The sequence below is a fragment of the Caretta caretta genome, chromosome 2, assembly GCF_965140235.1.
Source record: "Caretta caretta isolate rCarCar2 chromosome 2, rCarCar1.hap1, whole genome shotgun sequence".
In the NCBI taxonomy this organism is placed as follows: domain Eukaryota; kingdom Metazoa; phylum Chordata; order Testudines; family Cheloniidae; genus Caretta; species Caretta caretta.
In genome coordinates, this window is record NC_134207.1 from 1,511,725 (window position 1) to 1,535,877 (window position 24,153).

General features: G+C 53.1%; 1 long non-coding RNA gene across 3 annotated transcripts; it reads left to right on the forward strand.

Annotated features, from left to right (window-relative positions):
• Nucleotides 1-491: 491 nt before the first annotated feature.
• LOC125630912 (uncharacterized) lies at nucleotides 492-23,550 on the forward strand. 3 transcript variants are annotated; one of them, XR_012666820.1, is made up of 5 exons: nucleotides 492-557; nucleotides 4,445-4,531; nucleotides 5,063-5,232; nucleotides 9,586-9,904; nucleotides 20,237-20,768. It is a non-coding gene; the product is annotated as an uncharacterized LOC125630912 (long non-coding RNA). The 3 variants fall into 3 exon arrangements; XR_012666819.1 differs by lacking the exon at nucleotides 492-557 and adding an exon at nucleotides 2,079-2,226; XR_007354822.2 differs by lacking the exons at nucleotides 492-557; nucleotides 9,586-9,904; nucleotides 20,237-20,768 and adding exons at nucleotides 2,079-2,226; nucleotides 22,728-23,550.
• Nucleotides 23,551-24,153: the final 603 nt, after the last annotated feature.

A 24,153-nucleotide genomic window follows, 5' to 3' on the forward strand; every position in this document is an offset into this window, starting at 1 on the left:
TTTGGACTTTGGGTATTGTCGCTCTTTGTTCATGCGAGCAGGACCAGGGAAGTAAGTGGGTGAAGGAATAAGCCTCCTAATAGGGACCTTTGTGGATCTGCACACGTACAGAAAGGCCTCCCGGCCAGAGGTGTGCAGGACAGCTCCTGGTGTGACTGGGACTCAGGGAAGGTTGCTAGTCCTCTGCCCATCACTAGGGTTGCCAGGTGTCTGGCTTTTGAGCAGAGCGCCTGGTCGAAAAGGGACCCTGGCGGCTCCAACCGGGCCATTAGAAGTCCAACCGGTGGTGCAGCAGGGGCCTGGGGCTAAGGCTGGCTCCCTGCCTCCCCTAGCTTTGCACGGATCCTGGAAGCAGCCACCAGCTCCTTGCGGCCCCTAGGCACATGGGCACCAGGGAGGCTCTGCATGCTGCCCCCGCCCTGCAGGTCCCATTGGCCATGAACCTTGGCCAATAGGAGCTCTGGGGGCGGCGCCTGTGGGCAGCAGGGCAGCGCGTGGAGCCTCCCTGGCCACCTATGCACCTAGGAGCTCCAGGGACCTGCTTCCTGGGAGCCACGGTAAGCGCTGCTGGGATTCCACACCCCAAACTCCCTCCCAACCCCCTGCCCCACCACAGAGTCCCCTCCCGCACCCAAACTCCCTCCTGGAGCCCACGCCCCCTGCCGGAGTCGTAACCCCCCTCCCAACAGTCTGCCCCAGCCCTGAGCCCCCTTGTTCACCCCAACTCCTCATCCCCAATCCACCTGGAGCCCTCACCTCCTCCAGCACTCCAAACCCCCCAGCCCCGAGCCCTCTCCTGCACCCTGAACCCCTCATTTCTAGCCCCAGCCAGAGTCCTCACCCCCCTCCCAACACCCTGCCCCAGCCCTGAGCCCCCTCCTGCACTCCAAATCCCTCATCCCTGGTCCCACCCCAGAGCTCGCACCCCCAGATGGAGCCAACACCCCAACCCCCTGCCCCAGCCTGGAGAAAGTGAGTGAGGGTGGGGGAGAGCGAGCGACAGAGGGAGGGGGAAGGAGTGAGTGGGGGGTGGGGACTCGGAGAAGGGGCAGGGCAGGGATTTGGTTTTGTGCAGTTAGAAAGTTGGCAACCCTATCTAGCCCCAGTTTCTTACCTTCCCAGCAAGAGGTTCTGAGCTGGGAACCTGTTTGCCTGCATTGACTGGTCCCTTGACCATGTACAGCTCTTGTACACGGTGACCAATTCTTTGGCAATCTGGCTGCATGTGGTTGTCCCACTGTGACTCTGCCTGCCCCCCAGGGCTCCAGTGCTTATGGGTTTCCTCTCATTTCTTTAGTAAAGTTTATTTAAAATACTCACTGAGGACACCGAATTTGGCTCTCAGAGCAGGCGGGCAGCAGGAGGAACCTGCAAAGGGGCACTAGTGCCTGGGAGGGGAAAGGCCGGGTAGAATGTGGGGCTGAACCCCTCACTGCTGGCAGAGGATCTCTGCCGGAGTCGATGCCAGCCCGTGTCCGGTCTTCTCTCTCAGCCCCAGGCTTTTGTCTCTTTTCATGAGCGGGGCAGTTCATCAACTTCAGCTGGGCCCTCTTGGGCCCTGGCCAGCAGCCGCCCTTGGGCTGCGTTTCTCTCTGGTAGTGCTCACACCTGCTTCTGGTCAGGCTGTAACCACGGGGCTGTGCCGACAGATCTCCGCTGTTCTCAGCGTCAACTGAGCCAGCCCGAGACCACCCCACCCCGAGTGACGTTTCACCTCCCGGAGATGTGGAGCCCCGTGTTCTGGGTCACGTAACGCTACCGTTTTCCCATGCAATCACCATGATGACTAGCGAGTTCCTCACTTTGGGGAGGGACCCCACATGCCCCCTTTGGTGACGGATTGGGCAGAGGGCCGGATGCAGGGGTGCTATCAGGAGAAGTATGTGTGGGGGGAAATGAGGCCCTGCTCCCCCTCTTTGGTCCCACCCCCTGTTAGCAGATTTGCCTGTTACTTTGGGGTATGCTCATTTATTAAGGTTACTCTTCTGGGAGGGGGGGTTCTGTAATTCTATCCATGTCCTGCTTGTGTCCCTTGTGTTCTCATATGGAGCTCTGCTTCTCCCTGCTGCAAGTTCCCGCCCAGTGGCGCTGTCCTGCCGGACCTCGGTTCCCAGGGCTGGGTTCCTCCAGCCCCAGAATCAGATGAGCCCACGCACACATTAACAGAGTACATGTGAGAGAGAGAGAGAAGCAACCAGCTTGACCATGAAAGTTATTTATTGCCAGGTAATAACCAGAGGGGAGCCAAACAAACAAAACAGGGATAATACTAAATCTAACTTAAACTTGATTATAAAAGTCAGTTTTAGAAACCTATAACTGATCCCACAAGTCAGGGTCAGAAGGCTACACAGAGAGAGAGAGAGAGAGAGAGAGCTGGGTTCTCACCACTCCGTGAAGCTGGAATCGATCGGGGGGCCCAGGTGGGGGTAGATGAGGGTCCGGAGTGCTGGAGACAGGCAGAGCCCCCAGCAAGATCAGTCAGGAGAAGATGAGGTCCCAGTGGAACGGATGCACACTTTGGATCCAGGCATTAGAGCACTTACTTGAGCATGGGTCGGGGTTTGTGTAGGGAAAGAACAAGGGTTCAAGGGATTTGTTTATGGGTAAACTGATGGCTCAGGTGAGTATCCCAAGTTGTTTTGTTCAGGCTAGACAATAGGAACGGATCATTCCTGGTTAGGGGTGGTGTTCCTTGGAGGGAGCTCACAGTGCAATTAGGAAGCTTCACTATTTTGGATATCAGTCAAGGATTTATTATTAGAATTGGTCTGATAACTGCTGAGCTGGGTGTGTGCAGGCGTGGGTTCGTTAACATCTGGAGCAGAGATCCCCCATCATGCAGTGCTTCCCTGCTTTTCTGGTCCCAGAGTTCCCTGCAGTTCTTGCCTCGGAGTCTCTGTTCTCCAATCTGTATGCTAATGGAGATGCCTCCCTGTCCCATCTTCGATGCAAATGAGCCTAGGGGAGTTGCCTTTGTTCTTGTCACCCTTGTCCCAGGGGTTTAGGGGTCTCCCATGGCCTTTTCATTGCCTTTTGTCAGCCTTTCTTCTGATCGGCTTTGGTTCAAGCAGAGGCTGGGGGCGGGGGAAGGTCTTCCATGAGTCAGACAGGCTGGGAGCTGCGCCCTTGTTCCCCAAGAACACGGAGCTGATAGTTAACACTCCTGCTCCTCCTCTTCCCCCAAGGCCCTGCTCCCAGGCCAGAAGCCAGAGCCAGGCAGTGGGTGGGAGGGAGGGGCGCCCGAGAGCAGCCTCCAGCCTGCGTCTCCACCCCCAGGAGTATGCTGCTCAGGGCAGGTGGAGGGTTTGGGCTCCCCACCGCAGCCTGGGTTCCCTGGGTGGCTCTTACCATGGCCTGGCTCCGGCCTCTGGCCTGGCCAGGCAGGGCCTCAGCGTGCAGAGGAGGAGCGGGGGGCGAGGCCTCGTGGCAGCGGGGCTGAGTGGCATCGCAGGGAATCTGGGACAAATGCTGTCCCGAAACCATTCGCCCCGGGACTGGCATTTGCAATGTATATTAGTGAGACTGTCCTGCCCAATTCAGGAAGGAGTTCACCTAGTCCCTGCCCAGGGCCCTGCTGGGCCAGGCACTGCACTCACGGGTGACAACGACAGCCCCTGCCCCAAGAGCCGCAGTCTACGGGCCAGCCTGCCCTTCCCAGGGCCTCAAGACCCGCAGGGCATGGGCTGCAGCTCCCACGGTCCCCCCTGCGCTGTGTCTATCCCCAGGCTACTTCAGACTGATCCCCCAGGCTCCTGACCCACACCCTCAGCTCTGCCCAAAGAGTCCAACGGGGCCAGACCCCTGGGGAGACCTGGCCACACAGCAGGGGCTAGTGCCCCTCGCCCGGCATTCGCAGGGACACTCTCCGCGCGGGCACAGCCGGGTTGTTAGCTAGCTGCTCACAGCACGGGATGTGCTCAGGGTGGCCCAGGGAAATGCGGGTTAAAGCCCCGACCGGTGGGGTCAGCCCGGAGCCCAGAGCCCAGCTGTAAGAGCCCCATTGTTCCAGCTCTGTCTGTCTGTCCGTCTGACCTCCTTGGGCAGTTCCCAGGTGAGCCCAGGCTCCTTCCAGCAGCCAGCACTTCCCTCCCCCTCCCACCTCCCAGGCCTGTGCTCTCAAGCTGGGGGGTCTTTGCTCAGCCTCCTTGCAGAGGTGGGGAAACCCCTCCCCAGCCTCCCCCGCCTTGGGTGCCAGGTGTCAGTGTCCTGTAATTGGATTTGCCATTGTCTTCTTGGGTCCTCCATTGATATGGGGTCAGCTGGGCCAGTCCTTTTCAATGGTGCATCCTGCCTCATACAGTCCAATGACATTCATAGCCAGGTCTCTCAGCCTGACCTGTCATTCCCCCTTCCCCACCGGGTAACCTGTGAAATATAGGGGAAACTGAGGCACACACTGGCATCATCAAATGTTTCAGAAAATTCCTGCTTTGTCCCACAGGGATCCCAGGGCTCAGTTGCATGCAGAATAATTCACTAGCAGGTGGCATGTGGGGGCGCCAGGGAGAGCCAGTCCCATCACTGTACGGTAAGGAGCCCAACACTGCATTACCCCGGTGCGCGATATCAGAGTGATTATGACACAAACCAGCCCAAACGGATCAGGCTGGTGAGGCAGAGGCAGCCCCACCCTCTGTGCCCCAGGCAGAGGAGGCGCGTCTGTGTGAACCCAGCTGCTGCTGAAGTCCCCCGCAGCTCGTCACTCTGGCTCACGGGCGAGCTCAGTCTACCCTGCTCACCTGTCTTGCTGGCTATTTCTGGCTCAGTCAAAGGTGGATGAGCCAAAGACTCCACCAGGGACTTCTCTGGTGCCAGTGGGAAGCGCTCAGGTACTGCAGCCCGGGTGACCCTGCGTCCGGGCAGGGCGGCTTGTGTCACCTTGGGCCTAAAGCTTTGAGTTTGGGTCCAACTCCCCATTCCTTGCTGGGGCTCTACCTAACCCGAAGTGGCAATGCTGGGTGCACTTGTGTATGGGCCGCTGCTGGGCATGAGGGGATGGGTTTGGAAGAGAGGAAGCTGGAAAGCTCCCAAACTCACCCAGACCTGTCTTTCCATGTAGACACCTGGTGGATTGCAACATTGCATCTGGGAGCAGCATGCAATCGGGCCAGAGACCTCTTGTACCATGTCCAAGAGATTTCCACCTTCGTCTAGGGGTGCGGAACACATCAGATTGCTGACAGCATTCCCCGGGGGTGCCTCTGTTCCCGCTCGCATATTAAATCCCAGGTAATGGGGCTCTGCCAAGAGCTTGTGCAAGCAGCATAGGGCCGCGGCTCTGAGTGCACCTGCGGCCACTGGGCCTCAGGAGTTGGCTCTCGAGAACTGTGGTCAGGCAAAAGATGCCATAGATGAAGGCCAGAAGGGACCATTCTGGAAGCCCAGCCTGCCCCTGCACCACGCAGCCCCGAGACCCTCAGCCAGTGACCCCAGGCTGGGGGAGGGGGTCTGGGGCAGTGGGGCAGTGCAGGGGGTAGCAAGCGGGGAGGGGAGGGGGTCAGGGGCAGTGGGGCAGAGCAGGGGATGGGGAAGGGAGGGGGTGTTGTCAGTCGGCGTGCGTGTTCTCTCCACGCACTGTCCCAGCCCTGCGCAGGTAGCTGGCTCAGCAGGCCCCTGCTAGCACACCCCGGACAGCCCACAGACAAAGAGGGCGCTCGGCCAGGTCTATTGCAAGGACAAGAAAGCTCGGTCCTCGCACCCTGGCTCCAGGGTTACAAGTACACAACACACGTGTGCCTGTCACAATGGCCCAGCTCAGCCAGGAATGGGACTTTCTGCTGCCCCCTCGGCTGGACACAGGGGCCCCTCCAGTGACTTCTCCTTCTAGTTACGTGTCCTGCTCCTGCCGTGGTTAGTTACCGACCTTGCACCTGCTGAATCGAACAAAACATCCCCATCCATCATCCTGTCCTTCCGTCCTTGTCTCACCTGGGGTCGGTATGTTCCTGGGCCAGCTCCCCAGAATGAGGGTATGCCGTACCTCTGTGCTGGGGTGGCCCTGGGCCACCGCTCAGGACTGGGTGTATGCCATGGGTGGGCAAACTTTTTGACCCAAGGGCCACATCTGGGTATGGATATTGTATGGCGGGCCATGAATGCTCACGAAATTGGGGGTTGGGGTGGAGAAGGGGGTGAGGGTTCTGGCTGGGAGTGCAGGCTCTAGGGTGGGGCCAGAAATGAGGAATTCAGGGTGTGGGAGGGGGTTCTGGGCTGGGGCAGGGGGTTGTGGGGGGGGGAGGGCTCTAGCTGGGGGTGCGGGCTCTGGGGTAGGGCTGGTGATGAGGGGTTAGGGATGCAGGAGGTTGCTCCGGGCTGGGATGGAGGGGTTTGGAGGGTGGTAGGGGGATCAGGGCTGGGGTAGGGGTTTGGGGTGCGGGAGGAGGTGAGGGGTGCAGGCTCTAGGCAGCGCTTACCTCAAGCTGCTCCCAGAAGCAGCGGTATGTCCCCACTCCAACTCCTATGCGGAGGTGCAGCCAGGCGACTCCGCACGCTGCCCTGTCCACAGGTGCCGCCCCTGCAGCTCCCCTTGGCCGCAGTTCCCAGCCAAAGGGAGCTGCAGGGGCAGCACTTGGGGTGGGGGCAGCATGCGGAGCCTCCTGGCTGCCCCTACGTACAGGAGATAGAGGGAGGGCATGCTGCTGCTTCGGGGAGCTGCGTGGAGTGGGGCGAGCCCTGGACCCTGCTGCCTTATGGGAGCATGAGGGCCAGATTAAAATGTCTGGGGGGCTGGATGCAGCCCCCAGGTCATAGTTTGCCCACCCTTGGTCTGTGCCATACCTCTGTGTTGGGGTGGCCATGGGCCTGCTCTTTGGAATGTGGTTACCGGAATACCCGGTGCCTGGGCCTTCCCAGTATTTTGCTTACAAGAAGCACACGGGATCTTTTTCAGGGGAAAAGGCAATACGCTGCATTTATTGAAAATACAACAGTTAACACATGCATTTAATCACTCTTACACACACACACACACACACACGTTATCAGTCTGCCGTAGCTCGAGTCAATCTAATGGCCAGTTAGATTGAGGGCAAGTTGAGGAGCTGGGCTCTGTTGGTCGCGATCCGATGCTTCAAGGCTTTGCAGGACTGAACCCAGAGTCTTATGGCAAAACACCCCAGCTTTATACTTGTAAATTCCCACTTTAGTCTATGGATTTTGCAGTGTTTCAGAGTAACAGCTGTGTTAGTCTGTATCCGCAAAAAGAAAGGGAGGACTTGTGGCACCTTAGAGACTAACAAATATATTTGAGCATAAGCTTTTGTGAGCTACAGCTCACTTCATTGGATTCATGCAGTGGAAAATACAGTGAGGAGGTTTTATATACACAGAGAACATGAAACAATGGGTGTTACCATACAGACTGTAAGGAGAGTGATCAGGTAAGGTGAGCTATTACCAGCAGGAGAGCCAAGGGGGGGGGGGAAGGGGAGGGAGGGACCTTTTGTAGTGATAATCAAGGTGGGCCATTTGCAGCAGTTGACAAGAATATGTGAGGAACAGTGCGGGGGGGAAGGGGGAGAATAAACATGGGGAAATAGTTTTACTTTGTGTAATGACCCATCCACTCCCAGTTTCTATTCAAGCCTAAGTTAATTGTATCCAGTTTGCAAATTAATTCCAATTCAGCAGTCTCTCTGAAGTTTTTTTGTTGAAGAATTGCCACTGGGTTGGGGGGAAAGGTTGTTTACTCTGCAGAGAGCCAGGTGTGACTGACACTCGGCTGTCTGGGGCCTGGGCCCATGGAGAGCCTGGTAAAGACAATGGCCACTCCAATTACCCAGACATTTGGTACCTAGCAACTAACTGGCTGTCTGCAGGAAGCCAGCCAGGTGTGACGAGCTGGAGAACAAAGGGCTGAGGAGGAGGCCAGGTGACCAGGTTTCCCAGGAATAAGAACAAAGAACTAAGGAGGGGCCCCTTGGGTTTGTTAAATGTGGGTGGCTAGAACCAGAGGGAAGCTTCTGGACTGGGACTAGAGAGGGATCATAGACTCATAGAAGATCAGGGTTAGAAGAGACCTCAGGAGGTCATCTAGTCCAAACCCCCCACCTCACCCTCCCAAAAGCAGGACCAACCCCTCTCGCCTTGGTCCCCTTTTCATTTTGATTTGTAAATGCTGCCATGATGCCTCATGGGCTTTGTAGTGCAGTTTTCTCATGTCCCCATTCTCCTCTCTGCGTCCAACTCCCAGGCTGGACTGTCCTCTTCATTATTTGCCACCCGACAGCTCTTTCCAGCATCCGAATGTCCTGCGACGCAAAGCCAAACACCTGGCCAAAATGTCAGGATCCTAGCTGGAAATGGAAACGTGTCAGTAATGATGCAGAAGAGCCCAAAGTGTGGAAGAGTTCAGAGACTGTAACCAAGCTGGAATCCTAGTTCCCTTCATCAGCCAGACTTGTGATCTTGCCAGGGAATGACTGTGTTCCCTGACTGGCATGGATTATATTTCCCTCCTTCCATTCTCTGTTGATAGAGTCCTGTGTCCGTCATTCCATTATTTTACCCAGGATCAGTGTCAGGTAACTGGCCTAAAGTTACCTAGGCCATCTTGTTTGCCCTGTTTGACAGGACATTGGCTTTCCACAATCCTCTGGCCCCTGCCTAGTTTCCTACACTCTTATTACAAATGCACATGAGTGACCTTGAGAGTTCTTCAGCCATCTCTTAAATGAAACTCGTTGATGCAGATTACCTGCTTAGCAGATCCTGTTTGACATACGCCTTAGTTCCTGTTGGACAAGAAAGTCTTTCATCCTCCTTGTAAGATATGAATATGGCTTCCAGCATGGTTCCAAACTCTGAACTCTTTCACACCTCTGGCTCTTCTGCATCATTACTGACAATTTTCCATCTCCACCTAGTCATGGGTTTTATTTGTGGTATATTTAAAACATTCTTGCTCATTGTCTTTAACTCTACTGACCATAGACATTTCATTGCTACCTTCAGCTTCTTGTATCAATCGCTGGAGACTTTTAACTTCTGCCTGGTACCCATTGCCCTCTGCCTCCCCTTTGGCAGATAATGGATTTGCTTTTCCTTCCTCATTGCCATTTTCATGTCTCCTCTTAATCAAACGATTTTTAAGGAAAGCAGCTTTTTTTTTTGCTTTTTTTTTTTTTTTTTGGCAACTGGGAAATTGTGGCTTTGGGACACCTAGAAAATGTCCCTGGTTTGGGTCCCATCTCTCCTGACATTCTTCTGCTAATCAGTTTTGCACCTAATACTCTTTAGCTTTGGGAAATGGGGCCCCTTTAAACGGTCTGATATGGATGTTACTAGCATGAAGAGGCAGGTGCAAAAAGTGACAAATTAACCTCTCCCATTGTGAATGTTCTTCAGCATGGAAGGCTCAGCAGACAGTAAATGGACTGAGTGAGCCAAAGCCATGCCAGCTGAGTAACCAGGTAACAACGTAACCCTTCCCCTTCCCCACTGCTGTCCTCCTTTTGTGTGATTGTTAACGGTGGTGCTTGGGGCACGTCTATAATTAGGCTGTAGTTTCCTTGTGGCAGACCCTGTGACTGGACTCCTGCTGTGGGTGCAGTAAAATGACTCTGTAATAATACTAACATGCAGGAGGTCTGGAAGCAAGACCTGTGAGTCAGCAGACCAGAGGGCGTTCCGCGAGTGGAGTTCCAAACACGCCTACAGCAAGAATGTGTGTGTGAGCAGCCAGGTGTGCAGGGCGTTTCCCAAGGAAACATGATTAAGACTGTCGCTGTTGAGCGCACAGGTCACCCTGATGGCAGAGAGACATTTCTTCAGAGGGAGCCCAATGCACGTTGCACATCCTGACTCGGAGCTGCTAACTGGTCGCAGTTCTTCCAAAGGACTTGAACGTGTAACTCAGTCACACCAAATGGCCTGCTGGTGATGAATTCTGTCGGAGGCGGAGGTAAGTGCTGTCATAAAACTGTGCACAGAATAGGGAATGTGATGGGGAGCCAGCAGCGGCAACTTGTATCAGTGTGCTGCATTCCTCTAGACACCTGGGGGAAGGTGGGCTGCTGCCTCTGGCACCAAATGTGGGCAGGACCAGGGATAGGATACAGAGGGACCTAGACAAATTAGAGGATTGGGCCAAAAGAAATCTGACGAGGTTCAACAAGGACAGGGAGGGAGGGATAGCTCAGTGGTTTGAGCATTGGCCTGCTACACCCAGGGTTGTGAGTTCAATCCTTGAGGTGGCCATTTAGGGATCTGGGGCAAAAATTGGGGATTGGTCTTGCTTTGAGCAGGGGGTTAGACTAGATGACCTCCTGAGGTCCCTTCCAACCCTGATATTCTATGATTCTATGACAAGTGCAGAGTCCTGCACTTAGGATGGAAGAATCCCATGCACTGCTACAGACTAGGGACCGAATGGCTCAGCAGCAGTCCTGCAGAAAAGGACCTAGGGGTTACAGTGGACGAGAAGCTGGATATGAGTCAACAGTGTGCCCTTGTTGCCAAGAAGGCCAATGGCATTTTGGAATTTGTAAGTAGGGGCATTGCCAGTAGATCGAGGGACGTGATCGTTCCCCTGTATTCGACATTGGTGAGGCCTCATCTGGAGTACTGTGTCCAGTTTTGGGCCCCACACTACAAGAAGGATGTGAAAAAATTGGAAAACGTCCAGAGGAGGGCAACAAAAATGATTAGGGGACTGGAACACATGACTTATGAGGAGAGGCTGAGGGAACTGGGATTGTTAAGTCTGCAGAAGAGAAGAATGAGGGGGGATTTGATAGCTGCTTTCAACTACCTGAAAGGGGGTTCCAAAGAGGATGGATCTAGACTGTTCTCAGTGGTAGCAGATGACAGAACAAGGAATAATGGTCTCAAGTTGCAGTGGGGGAGGTCTAGGTTGGATATAAGGAAAAACTTTTTCACTAGGAGGGTGGTGAAGTACTGGAATGCGTTACCTAGGGAGGTGGTGGAATCTCCTTCCTTAGAAGTTTTTGAGGTCACGTAGAGACTGTCCAGTATGACCAATGTACATGGCAGAGGGGCATTGCTGGCACATGATGGCATATATCACATTGGTAGATGTGCAGGTGAACGAGCCTCTGATGGTGTGGCTGATGTGATTAGGCCCTGTGATGGAGTCCCCTGAATAGATATGTGGGCACAGTTGGCAACGGGCTTTGTTGCAAGGATAGGTTCCTGGGTTAGTGGTTCTGTTGTGTTGTGTGTGGCTGCTGGTGAGTATTTGCTTCAGGTTGGGGGGCTGTCTGTAAGCAAGGACTGGCCTGTCTCCCAAGATCTGTGAGAGTGATGGGTCGTCCTTCAGGATAGGTTGTAGATCCTTGATGATGCATTGGAGAGGTTTTAGTTGGGGGCTGAAGGTGATGGCTAGTGGCGTTCTGTTGTTTTCTTTGTTGGGCCTGTCCTGTACTAGGTGACTTCTGGGTACTCTTCTGGCCCTGTGAATTTGTTTCTTCACTTCAGCAGGTGGGTATTGTAGTTGTAAGAATGCTTGATAGAGATCTTGTAGGTGTTTGTCTCTGTCTGAGGGGTTGGAGCAAATGCGGTTGTATCGCAGAGCTTGGCTGTAGACAATGGATCGTGTGGTGTGGTCTGGGTGATGTTACGAATTATACCTGGTAGGACACGCACACAAATGCTATGAATTACAGCTGGTAGGACATGCACACAAATGCTACGAATTATACCTGATAGGTCACACACAGTTCTAATCTAGGCTTAGGCATATAAACAAAGTCCACAACTGCAGAGTTCCCAAAAAAACACCAAGTTTATTAAGCTTGAGCGTGGTGCCCCCCCTGCTAGCCAGGAGGGGACCCCGAATACAGATTATACAAAGGTTATATACCTCTTAGCAAAGCATGTTGCCCTTGTGCATCGGAAACCTTAGCCAATGAACAAACCCTTTTCTTATCTACCACCTATCCCTGCTTGGTACATTCCTCATGCAAAACTAGTATGTTAATTACACAGCATGGTCCTAAAGCGATGCATCAGTAAATTTTATTGTCAGGATGGGAGGCCTCACATCAAAGGCCAGGAGATAGGGAGTTAGGGACAGACAAAAAACAGATACCGGGAGTCAAGGCAGGCTGGAGACAAGGAGGAGGATTTTCACAGGAATGCGGTATCTAAGGAACACTCCTCCTGGTGCATGATGTGCTTGCTTTTAGACAATGGTGGGCCCCAAACCAAAATGGAGTCACATGTGCTAACTTTGCCTTAACAGTGAAAGCTGGAGGCATGTAGGTAGGAATAGCGGGCAAGTTGACTATGTGGCTCCTATCTACTCCGTCCCAGAGGCTGCTCCAGATTAGAAGGCAGAAAAAACAAACTCGGGACGACATGTTCACCGAGCTCACACAGTCCTCTCGCACTGATAGGGCCCAGCTGAACGCGTGGAGGCAAACAATTGCGGAGTCGCGTAAAGCATTACATGAACACGAAGAGAGGAGGGACATGCGTGATGAGAGCAGGCAGGATGCTATGGTCAAGCTCATGGAGGAGCAAACTGACATGCTCCGCTGTATGGTGGATCTAATGCAGGAAAGGCAACAAGACCACAGACTGCCGCTGCAGCCCCTGTATAACTGCCCTCCCTCCTCCCCAGGTTCCATAGCCTCCTCACCCAGACACCCAAGAACATGGGCGGGGAGGCTACAGGGACTCACACAGTCAACCCCAGAGGATTGCACAAGCAGCAGAAAACTGGCATATCTGAAATTTTGATTTGGTTTCTGGACTTGTCCTTCCCTCCTCCTCCACTGCGCCAGCGCGCTTTCAAACGTCCAAACGCACATTCTACCACCATTCTGCACTTGCTCAGCCTATAGTTGAACAGCTCCTGACTACTGACCAGGTTGCTTCATGAGCCATGGCATTAAGGGGTGGGCTGGGTCCTCGAGGATCACTATAGGCATTTCAACATCCCCAACGGTTATTTTCTGGTCTGGGAAGTAAGTCCCTTCCTGCATCTGTTCAAACAGACCAGAGTTCCTGAAGATGCGAGCGTCATGCACCTTTCCCAGCCATCCCACGCTGATGTCGGTGAAACGTCCCTTGTGATCCACCAGTGCTTGCAGCACCGTGCAAAAGTACCCCTTGCGGTTTATGTACTGGCCACCCTGGTGTTCCGGAGCCAAGATAGGGATACGCGTTCCGTCTATCGCCCCGCCACAGTTAGGGAACCCCAGGGCATTAAAGCCATCCACAATGGTCTGCACATTTCCCAAAGTCACTACCCTTGATAGCAGCTGGTCAATGATTGCGCTGGCTACTTGCAGCACAGCAGCCCCCACAGTAGATTTGCCCACTCCAAACTGATTCCCGACTGACCGGTAGCTGTCTGTCATTGCAAGCTTCCACAGGGCTATGGCCACTCGCTTCTCAGCTGTGAGGGCTGCTCTCATTTTGGTGTCTCTGTGCTTCAGGGCAGGGGACAGCAAGTCACAAAGTTCCATGAAAGTGGCCCTACGTATATGAAAGTTTCGCAGCCACTGGGAATCATCCCATACCCGCAACACTATGCGGTCCCACCAGTCTGTGCTTGTTTCCCGGGCCCAGAATCGGCATTCCACAGCATGAACCTGGCCCAACGCCACCATGATCTCCCAATCGCCACATGCCGTGCTTCTAGGAACGGCTGTGTCCATGTCCTCATCGCTATCGTAATCGTGCTGTCGTCGCTTCCTCGCCCGGTTTTGCAGGTACTGCACATACGGCTGGATAACGCGCAAGGTATTTACAACGGTCACAACTGCAGCGGGGATCTGAGCGGGCTCCATGCTTGCCGCGCTATGGCGCCTGCCCGGGTAATCCTGGAAAAAGGGCGCGAAACGTAGGAGAGCAGAGTGGCAGCAGAAGAGGTGCTGTTCGGTTCACGATAGCTGAAAAAGGTGGGAAATGGCTGTCTTCTGTAGCTTTCACGGAGGTGGGAGCCCAGGACGGACAACATGGAGAAGCTCGGTAGTGCGGCAAGAGTGGGAGAGCAAAGTTGGCAGTGGAAGCGGTCGATGAGGAAGAGAAAGAGCAGATACTTATAGAGACTCCACAGAAAGACGAGAGGAAATGCGAGGTGGATTCATAGTACCAGGAGAGAAGCGGTGCACCGTACTGCACCGTCTGCTGAAAGCCGTATGGCGTCTGCAAGCCAAAAAGGCGCAAAACGATTGTCTGCCATAGCTTTCACGGCGGGAGGAGCAACTGACGGCACACACCCAGAAACACCCGCGAGAATGTTTTTGCCCCATCATGCCCTGGGAGCTTAACCCAGAATTCTAATGGGCGGCCGGGACTGCAGGAACTATGGGATAGCTACCCACAGTGCACCGCTCTGACATTCGATGCTAGCCTCGGAACTGTGGACACACTCCGCCAAATTCACGCCCTTTAGTGGGGACACACAAGACCGAATGTATAAAATCGCTTCCGAAAATTCAAATAGAATAATTTTTAAATAATTTCATACTGTAGACATACCCTTAGCCTCTCTCTGCCTCTGTAACATGGGCTAATAGCACTGCCCTGCCCCATAGGAGTGTGTGGGGAGAAACACATTAAGGGTTCTGAGGCCCTTGGGTACCTTGGTGACAAGAGCCTTAAAAAATCAAAATAAAGTGGGTGCTGAGTGGTGCTGGATCTAAGCGTTTCTGAGGATTAGCACTTGAACAAGAAGGGACATGATAAAATAACGAATGGGATATAGACAGGAGAGGGGCAGCTCTGGTTCTCCCCATCTCATAACAGAAGACAGCCGGGAGGGAATATGTAAAGGTGGCTAATTCCAAACTGATGAAAGGAAAGCTGTGTTCCCACATGTGATTAGCCTGTGGAACTCACTGCCAAAGGAAGCTGTTGAGGTCAAGAACTTAGCGTGATTCTGAAAAGGATTGGACACTTATATGGATAGAGAGAATAGCCTGAGTGAAAGGAGTTGGTGCTAAGAAGGGTGAGGCCTCTCAGGGCTTCAGCCCTTCACTTGTGATTAGGGTCAGAAGGAGGCCGGCATGGGGAAGAATATCTTGGATTTCTTCCCCTGAGGCAGCTGGGGCTGGTCTCTGTCAGAGACAGGAAACTGGGCTGACCCAGTCTGGCCATTCCTATGTCCGCTTCAGGGGGCTGCTGGGGCCACCCGGGAGGCCAAAAGGGCAGTTTTCCCTTGGCCCCGCATTTTAGGGCCTCCCAACCGAGTGGTGTTGTTACCCTTGTGGCCAGGCTACACCTGAGTGGCGCTGCGATCTCACGTGCTGGGTCCCCGCCCCATGGTAATTATTTTGGCCTCAGTTTCAGATTGTTCCCTGGGCCCCCAGAAACCTCAGTGTGGCCGTGGGGCTAGCACGCTGCATCTCACCCCCAGCAACTCCCTGCTGCTCCAGAATGGCTCTCGCAGCCCAGGGGCAGAAGGGGGAAGCCTGTTGATCTGCCCTTGGGTATGTAACCCCTGGGATCTGTACTGGCTGCCTGCGGGTGTCCGGCTTGGTTTTGGCTGCCAGAGCCCCTCCCCGGGCGGGGCACTGCCTGGCTGACATCTTGCCTCCCCTGTGCCCTCCGTTCCTCCCCACCTGCTGTTCTGGTACCAGTGCTGCAGGCGTGCACAGCACTGTACAGTGACGGGAGGAGCCAGAAGGGGAGGGGCGGTGGGCTCAGCACAGCGCGGGCTGGGCAGGGACGAGAGCTGTGTGCACCCTGCAGCTGGACACCCCTCCAGAGGGGCGGCTGGGAGGTGCTCGGTCAGCGCTAACTGGGCCGTGCTCCAGGCGCTGGGACATCCAGAGGAGCAAGGTCAGGCAGGCAGGAAGGAAACGCTGGGAGCAGTCGGCAGGGATGGAGCATAAGGAGTGGGAGGGGGCAGGGCTGCCAGTAGGAGCTGTGCTGTGCAGGACCCGGGGGGAGCAGCGTGGACTTGCTGCAAGAGGAGAAGAGACGGGGGGAGAAGGATCCTGGCACACCACAGGGCCAGTTTGGGGCAGGGTCGGTCAGAGCCATCCCTTGGCTGAGCTCCCACTGGAAGGGGCAGGAGCCTGGGCACTGCCTGCCAGCCCTGGGATGCACAAGGGCAGCAGGGAACGGTCCTGCATCACCCAGGAGATGGGCTGCATGGGCCCTAGCAGCTATGACCGTCTCTGCCCCCAATCCCTGTTCCGTGTCCTTGCCAGCTCTGGCTTAGGGAGCTGCTCACTGCCAAGGGGAAGGCTCAGCCTGGCCAGGGGAAGCAGTAGATAGACAGAGGGATGTTCATGCGGACAGACAGACAGAGAGCTCAGGGGTGGGGTGGGGGATGGATGGACAGGTAGATAGGGGCTGTGTATGGATGGACAGACAGAATGGGAAGAGGAGATGGACAGACAGGAGGGGGGAATGGACAGACAGAAGGAGTGTAGGGGGATGGACAGACAGAACGGGTGGGGGGAATGGACAGGCAGATGGATGAACTGTGAAATTATTGCTTTCCTTCTTGCTTCCCGCTGCTCCTGGTGAGCGTGGGTGGCCTGTCTTGGCACCGTGGCACATGGCGCCGTGCCTGGGCCGGCTGGGTTCTCGGAGGGTCACTTGCAATCACTGACCGACCTGATCTCTTTTCCAGACTGGTTGGGAGGCCCCATGGGAAGAGCTCCCTGGACACTGCAGCAGGACACAGGGGGATCCGGCAGGTGACCCTTTCATGTAGGGAAAAAGAAAAGGAGGATTTGTGGCACCTTAGAGACTAACCAATTTATTTGAGCAGAAGCTTTCGTGAGCTACAACTCACTTCATCGGATGCATTCAGTGGAAAATACAGTGAGGAGATTTATATACACACAGAACATGAAATAATGGGTGTTACCTTACACACTGTAACGAGAGTGATCAGGTAAAGTGAGCTCGGGGGGGGGGGGGGACTTTTGTAGTGATAATCAAGGTGGGCCATTTCCAGCAGTTGACAAGAACATGTCAGGAACAGTGCGGGGGCGGGGGGGGGGAATAAACATGGGGAAATAGTTTTACTTTATGTAATGACCCATCCACTCCCAGTCTCTATTCAAGCCTAAGTTAATTGTATCCAGTTTACAAATTAACTCCAATTCAGCAGTCTCTCGTTGGAGTCTGTTTCTGAAGTTTTTTTGTTGAAGAATTGCCACTTTTAAGTCTGTAATCGAGTGACCAGAGAGATTGAAATGTTCTCCGACTGGTTTTTGAATGTTATAATTCTTGACGACTGATCTGTCCATTTATTCTTTTACGTAGAGACTGTCCAGTTTGACCAATGTACATGGCAGAGGGGCATTGCTGGCACATGATGGCATATATCACATTGGTAGATGTGCAGGTGAACGAGCCTCTGATGGTGTGGCTGATGTGATTAGGCCCTGTGATGGTGTCCCCTGAATAGATATGTGGGCACAGTTGGCAATGGGCTTTGTTGCAAGGATAAGTTCCTGGGTTAGTGGTTCTGTTGTGTGGTGTGTGGCTGCTGGTGAGTATTTGCTTCAGGTTGGGGGGCTGTCTGTAAGCAAGGACTGGCCTGTCTGCCAAGATCTGTGAGAGTGATGGGTCGTCCTTCAGGATAGGTTGTAGATCCTTGATGATGCATTTGGAGAGGTTTTAGTTGGGGGCTGAAGGTGACGGCTAGTGGCGTTCTGTTATTTTCTTTGTTGGGCCTGTTCTGTACTAGGTGACTTCTGGGTACTCTTCTGGCTCTGTCAATTTGTTTCTTCACTTCAGCAGGTGGGTATTGTACTTGTAAGAATGCTTGTTAGAGATCTTGTAGGTGTTTGTCTCTGTCTGAGGGGGTGGAGCAAATGCAGTTGTATCGTAGAGCTTGGCTGTAGACAATGGATCATGTGGTGTGGTCTGGGTGATGTTACGAATTATATCTGATAGGACATGCACACAAATGCTACGAATTATACCTGATAGGTCACACACAGTTCTAATCTAGGCTTAGGCATATAAACAAAGTCCACAACTGCAGAGTTCCCAAAAAAACACCAAGTTTATTATGCTCGAGCGTGGTGCCCCCCTGCTAGCCAGGAGGGGACCCCGAATACAGATTATACAAAGGTTATATACCTCTTAGCAAAGCATGTTGCCCTCGTGCATCGGAAACCTTAGCCAATAAACAAACCCTTTTCTTATCTACCACCTATCCCTGCTTGGTACATTCCTCATGCAAAACTAGTATGTTTAATGACACAGCATGGTCCTAAAGCGATGCATCAGTAACTTTTATTATCAGGATGGGAGGCCTCACATCAAAGGCCAGGAGATAGGGAGTTACGGACAGACAAAGAACAGATACCGGGAGTCAAGGCAGGCTGGAGACAAGGAGGAGGAGGATTTTCACAGGAATGCAGTATCATAGAATCATAGAATATAAGGGTTGGAAGGGACCCCAGAAGGTCATCTAGTCCAACCCCCTGCTCGAAGCAGGACCAAATCCCAGTTAAATCATCTGAGGAACACTCCTCCTGGTGCATGATGTGCTTGCTTTTAGACAATGGTGGGCCCCAAACCAAAATGGAGTCACATGTGCTAACTTTTCCTTAACAGTGAAAGCTGGAGGCATGTAGGTAGGAATAGCGGTCAGCAGGTTTCCGGTATAGGGTGATGTTTATGTGACCATCGCTTATTAGCATCATAGTGTCCAGGAAGGGGATCTCTTGTGTGGACTGGTCCAGGCTGAGGTTGATGGTGGGATGGAAATTGTTGAAATCATGGTGGAATTCCTCAAGGGCTTCTTTTCCGTGGGTCCAGATGATGAAGATGTCATCAATATAGCGCAAGTAGAGTAGGGGCTTTAGGGGACGAGAGCTGAGGAAGCGTTGTTCTAAATCAGCCATAAAAATGTTGGCATACTGTGGGGCCCTGCGGGTACCCATAGCAGTGCCGCTGATCTGAAGGTATACTTTGTCCCCAAATGTGAAATAGTTATGGGTGAGGACAAAGTCACAAAGTTCAGCCACCAGGTTTGCCGTGACATTGTCGGGGATAGTGTTCCTGATGGCTTGTAGTCCATCTTTGTGTGGAATGTTGGTGCAGAGGGCTTCTACATCCATAGTGGCCAGGATGGTGTTTTCAGGAAGATCACCGATGGACTGTAGTTTCCTCAGGAAGTCAGTGGTGTCTCGAAGGTAGCTGGGAGTGCTGGTAGCATAGGGCCTGAGGAGGGAGTCTACATAGCCAGACAATCCTGCTGTCAGGGTGCCAACACCTGAAATGATGGGGTGCCCAGGATTTCCAGGTTTATGGATCTTGGGTAGCAGATAGGATACCCCAGGTCGGGATCCCAGGGGTGTGTCTGTGCGGATTTGTTCTTCTGCTTTTTCAGGGAGTTTCTTGAGCAGATGCTGTAGTTTCTTTTGGAAACCCTCAGTGGGATCATAGGGTAATGGCTTGTAGAAAGTGGTGTTGGAGAGCTGCCGAGCAGCCTCTTGTTCATATTCCGACCTATTCATGATGACAACAGCACCTCCTTTGTCAGCCTAATTGGTTAGTCTCTAAGGTGCCACAAGTACTCCTTTTCTTTTTGCGAATACAGACTAACACGGCTGTTACTCTGAAAGATGTCAGAGTTGTTTCTGAGACTGTGGATGACCCATCATGTTCCGCACGGCTGAGGTTATGGGGCAAGTGATGCTGCTTTTCCACAATTTCAGCCCGTGCACGTTGGCAGAAGCACTCTATGTAGAAGTTCAGTCTGTTGTTTCGACCTTCAGGAGGCGTCCATCTAGAATCCTTCTTTCTGTAGTCTTGGGAGGAAGCTTTCTGTGGATTAGAATGTTGTTCAGAGGTGTGTTGGAAATATTCCTTGAGTCAGAGGTGTCGAAAATAGGGATTCTAGGTCACCAGAGAACCGTATCATGTTCGTGGGGGTGGAGGGGCAGAAGGAGAGGCCCCAAGATAGGACAGATTCTTCTGCTGGGCTAAGAGTATAGTTGGATAGATTGACAATATTGCTGGGTGGGTTAAGGGAACCATTGCTGTGGCCTCTTGTGGCATGTAGAAGTTTAGATAGTTTAGTGTCTTTTTTCTTTTGTAGAGAAGCAAAGTGTGTGTTGTAAATGGCTTGTCTAGTTTTAGTAAAGTCCAGCCACGAGGAAGTTTGTGTGGAAGGTTGTTTTTTTATGAGAGTATCCAGTTTTGAGAGCTCATTCTTAATCTTTTCCTGTTTGCTGTAGAGGATGTTGATCAGGTGGTTCCGCAGTTTCTTTGAGAGCGTGAGGCACAAGCTGTCAGCATAGTCTATGTGGTATGTAGATTGTAATGGATTTTTTACCTTCAGTCCTTTTAGTATGATGTCCATCTGTTTGCATTTGGAAAGGAAGATGATGTCTGTCTGTATCTGTATGAGTTTTTTCAAGACTACAAAAAGAAGGATTCTAGGTGGACTCCTCCTGAAGGTCGAAACAGCAGACTGGACTTCTACATGGAGTGCTTCCACCAACGTGCACGGGCTGAAATTGTGGAAAAGCAGCATCACTTGCCCCATAACCTCAGCCGTGCAGAACACAATGCCATCCGCAGCCTCAGAAACAACTCTGACATCATAATCAAAAAGGCTGACAAAGGAGGTGCTGTCGTCATCATGAATAGGTCGGAATATGAACAAGAGGCTGCTCGGCAGCTCTCCAACACCACTTTCTACAAGCCATTACCCTATGATCCCACTGAGAGTTACCAAAAGAAACTACAGCATTTGCTCAAGAAACTCCCCGAAAAAGCACAAGATCAAATCCGCACAGACACACCCCTGGAACCCCGACCTGGGGTATTCTATCTGCTACCCAAGATCCATAAACCTGGAAATCCTGGGCGCCCCATCATCTCAGGCATTGGCACCCTGACAGCAGGATTGTCTGGCTATGTAGACTCCCTCCTCAGGCCCTCTGCTACCAGCACTCCCAGATACCTTCGAGACACCACTGACTTCCTGAGGAAACTACAGTCCATCGGTGATCTTCCTGATAACACCATCCTAGCCACTATGGATGTAGAAGCCCTCTGCACCAACATTCCACACAAAGATGGACTACAAGCCATCAGGAATGGTATCCCCGATAATGTCACGGCAAACCTGGTGGCTGAACTTTGTGACTTTGTCCTCACCCATAACTATTTCACATTTCGGGACAATGTATACCTTCAAATCAGCGGCACTGCTATGGGTACCCGCATGGCCCCACAGTATGCCAACATTTTTATGGCTGACTTAGAACAACGCTTCCTCAGCTCTCGTCCCCTAACGCCCCTCCTCTACTTGTGCTATATTGATGACATTTTCATCATCTGGACCCATGGAAAAGAAGCCTTGAGGAATTCCACCATGATTTCAACAATTTCCATCCCACCATCAACCTCAGCCTGGACCAGTCCACACAAGAGATCCACTTCCTGGACACTATGGTGCTAATAAACGATGGTCACATAAACACCACCCTATACCGGAAACCTACCGACCGCTATTCCTACCTGCATGCCTCCAGCTTTCATCCAGACCACACCACATGATCCATTGTCTACAGCCAAGCTCTACGATACAATCGCATTTGCTCCACCCCCTCAGACAAACACCTACAAGATCTCTATCAAGCATTCTTACAACTACGATACCCACCTGCTGAAGTGAAGAAACAAATTGACAGAGCCAGAAGAGTACCCAGAAATCACCTACCACAGGACAGGCCCAACAAAGAAAATAACAGAACGCCACTAGCCGTCACCTTCAGCCCCCAACTAAAACCTCTCCAACGCATCATCAAGGATCTACAACCTACCCTGAAGGACGACCCATCACTCTCACAGATCTTGGCAGACAGGCCAGTCCTTGCCTACAGACAGCCCCCCAGCCTGAAGCAAATACTCACCAGCAGCCACATACCACATAACAGAACCACAAACCCAGGAACTTATCCTTGCAACAAAGCCCGTTGCCAACTGTGCCCACATATCTATTCAGGGGACTCCATCACAGGGCCTAATCACATCAGCCACACTATCAGAGGCTCGTTCACCTGCACATCTACCAATGTGATATATGCCATCATGTGCCAGCAATGCCCCTCTGCCATGTACATTGGCCAAACTGGACAGTCTCTACGTAAAAGAATAAATGGACACAAATCAGACGTCAAGAATTATAACATTCAAAAACCAGTTGGAGAACACTTCAATCTCTCTGGTCACTGGATTACAGACCTAAAAGTGGGAATTCTTCAACAAAAAAACTTCAGAAACAGACTCCAACGAGAGACTGCTGAATTGGAATTAATTTGTAAACTGGGTACAATTAACTTAGGCTTGAATAGAGACTGGGAGTGGATGGGTCATTACACAAAGTAAAACTATTTACCCTTGTTTATCCCCCCCTTATTCCCCCCCCCCCACCGTTCCTCCAATGTTCTTGTTAACTGCTGGAAATAGCCCACCTTGATTATCACTACAAAAGGTTCCCTCCCCTACTTCTGCTGGTAATAGCTCACCTTACCTGATCACTCTCCTTACAGTGTGTATGGTAACACCCATTGTTTCATGGTCTGTGTGTATATAAATCTCCCCACTGTATTTTCCACTGAATGCATCTGATGAAGTGAGCTGTAGCTCACGAAAGCTCATGCTCAGATAAATTGGTTAGTCTCTAAGGTGCCACAAGTCCTCCTTTTCTTTTTGCGAATACAGACTAACACGGCTGCTACTCTGAAACCTTTCATGTAGGTGATGCTTTCAGCAAAGGGGAAAATGAAAGTGGCCCCCCAGGAGATTTCTCTCTTCTCCAGGTGCATGGATCCCGACTGGCACCGCTCGGGCAGGAAGCGCTGCGGGGAGGTCTCTGCGTTTGGGAGCCCTAGGTACAGATGTGCAGGGTCTGGGAGACACACTGCTGACTAAATCGCACTGGGTATCCCTGTGAAGCCAAGCCCCTGATTCCTGCTCAGAGCTTCCAATACCAGCTGCCGGTGCCAGCCAAAGGCTGTGGCATGGTCGGTTCCAGGCTAGAGCGGGAGCAGGGCTGGCATTCCAGACACGCTTTCCTGAGCAGGCAGAACTGTTCAGCACAACCCCTCTTCCTGGGGCGTCAGACAGCGTCACCCACCAGACAGCCCTCACCTCCCCCCATGAGGCGGGGGAGCATGTCCGGCTCTGCACTGGGACAGACCCGAGACCAGCCAGAGAGCCCACAGTGCCTGCATTCCTGGCACCCCAGAGAGCGCCCTGCCCCCTGGGCTGTAGGCTCATCTCTCGCTCTGGATTTAGCCAGAAAGTCTGTCCTGACCGAAGAACCGTCCCAGGGCCAGCTCTGTCTAAACCCACCTGCTCCCACCCAACTGACGAACTGGCGTTTTCTGGTGGGAAACCGTTTTGTGGAACAGTCCTCGCCCGGCTCTGCACAAGACCTGGAGACGCCCCTCCTCATCCTGACTGAGAGCTGAGACCCAGCCCAGAGTGTCACCGCTCAGCCGCGTGGGTGCTCCCGGGCCATGTGGGTGCCAACATTCAGGAGATCCCGTTTCCCACAGCTGTGGTCAGACAACTAGACCACGCCTGCCTCGGTGGGCTCTGAGAGAAAGGGGGAAGGATGTGCTGGGGGCTGAACAGGGGACGGGGAGAGCTCAGCTGCAGCCCTGTCTCTGCTGCTGACTCGCCATGTGACCCTCGGCAAGTCACCATCCCGCCCTGTGCCTCAGTTTCCCCTCAGTTGAATGGGGAACATGTCACTGCTGGCCCTTCTCTGGCATGATGGGAGCCCTCCAGTACCTTCAGATTCCAGAGGGGTTTCCAGGCCTGCCCCATCCTTCTCACTGGTAGGGCTGTGCTAGCTTCTCCCTGTGAAACAGACAGTGCGGGGAGGAGGGGGGCAGAGGCAGCTCCTGCCCCAGGGGCTCAGAGGTGGAGCACAGGAAGGTGCTTGCTAGGCAGGCTCAGATGTGATTTCCTCTGGTGGCGGAGGCTCCCCTCGGCCAGTTTCCTTCCTGCCCTGCTGCTAGCCCACGATGCTGCAAAGCGTTAGTCAGGCTGCACGGAGGCCGAATCGGGCCCTGCCGCCAGCAAAGGGGGACATGCCCCCCCACTCCCTGCCCCTTCCTTCCACCTGCCTCCTCCCCCCGCGCTCCCACAGCCAGCCCAGAACCCTGGGCCAAGGAGGCGAGGGTGTGACTGCCTGCAGGGCAGCTGGGGGATGAGTGGGGACACCCAGAGCCCAGC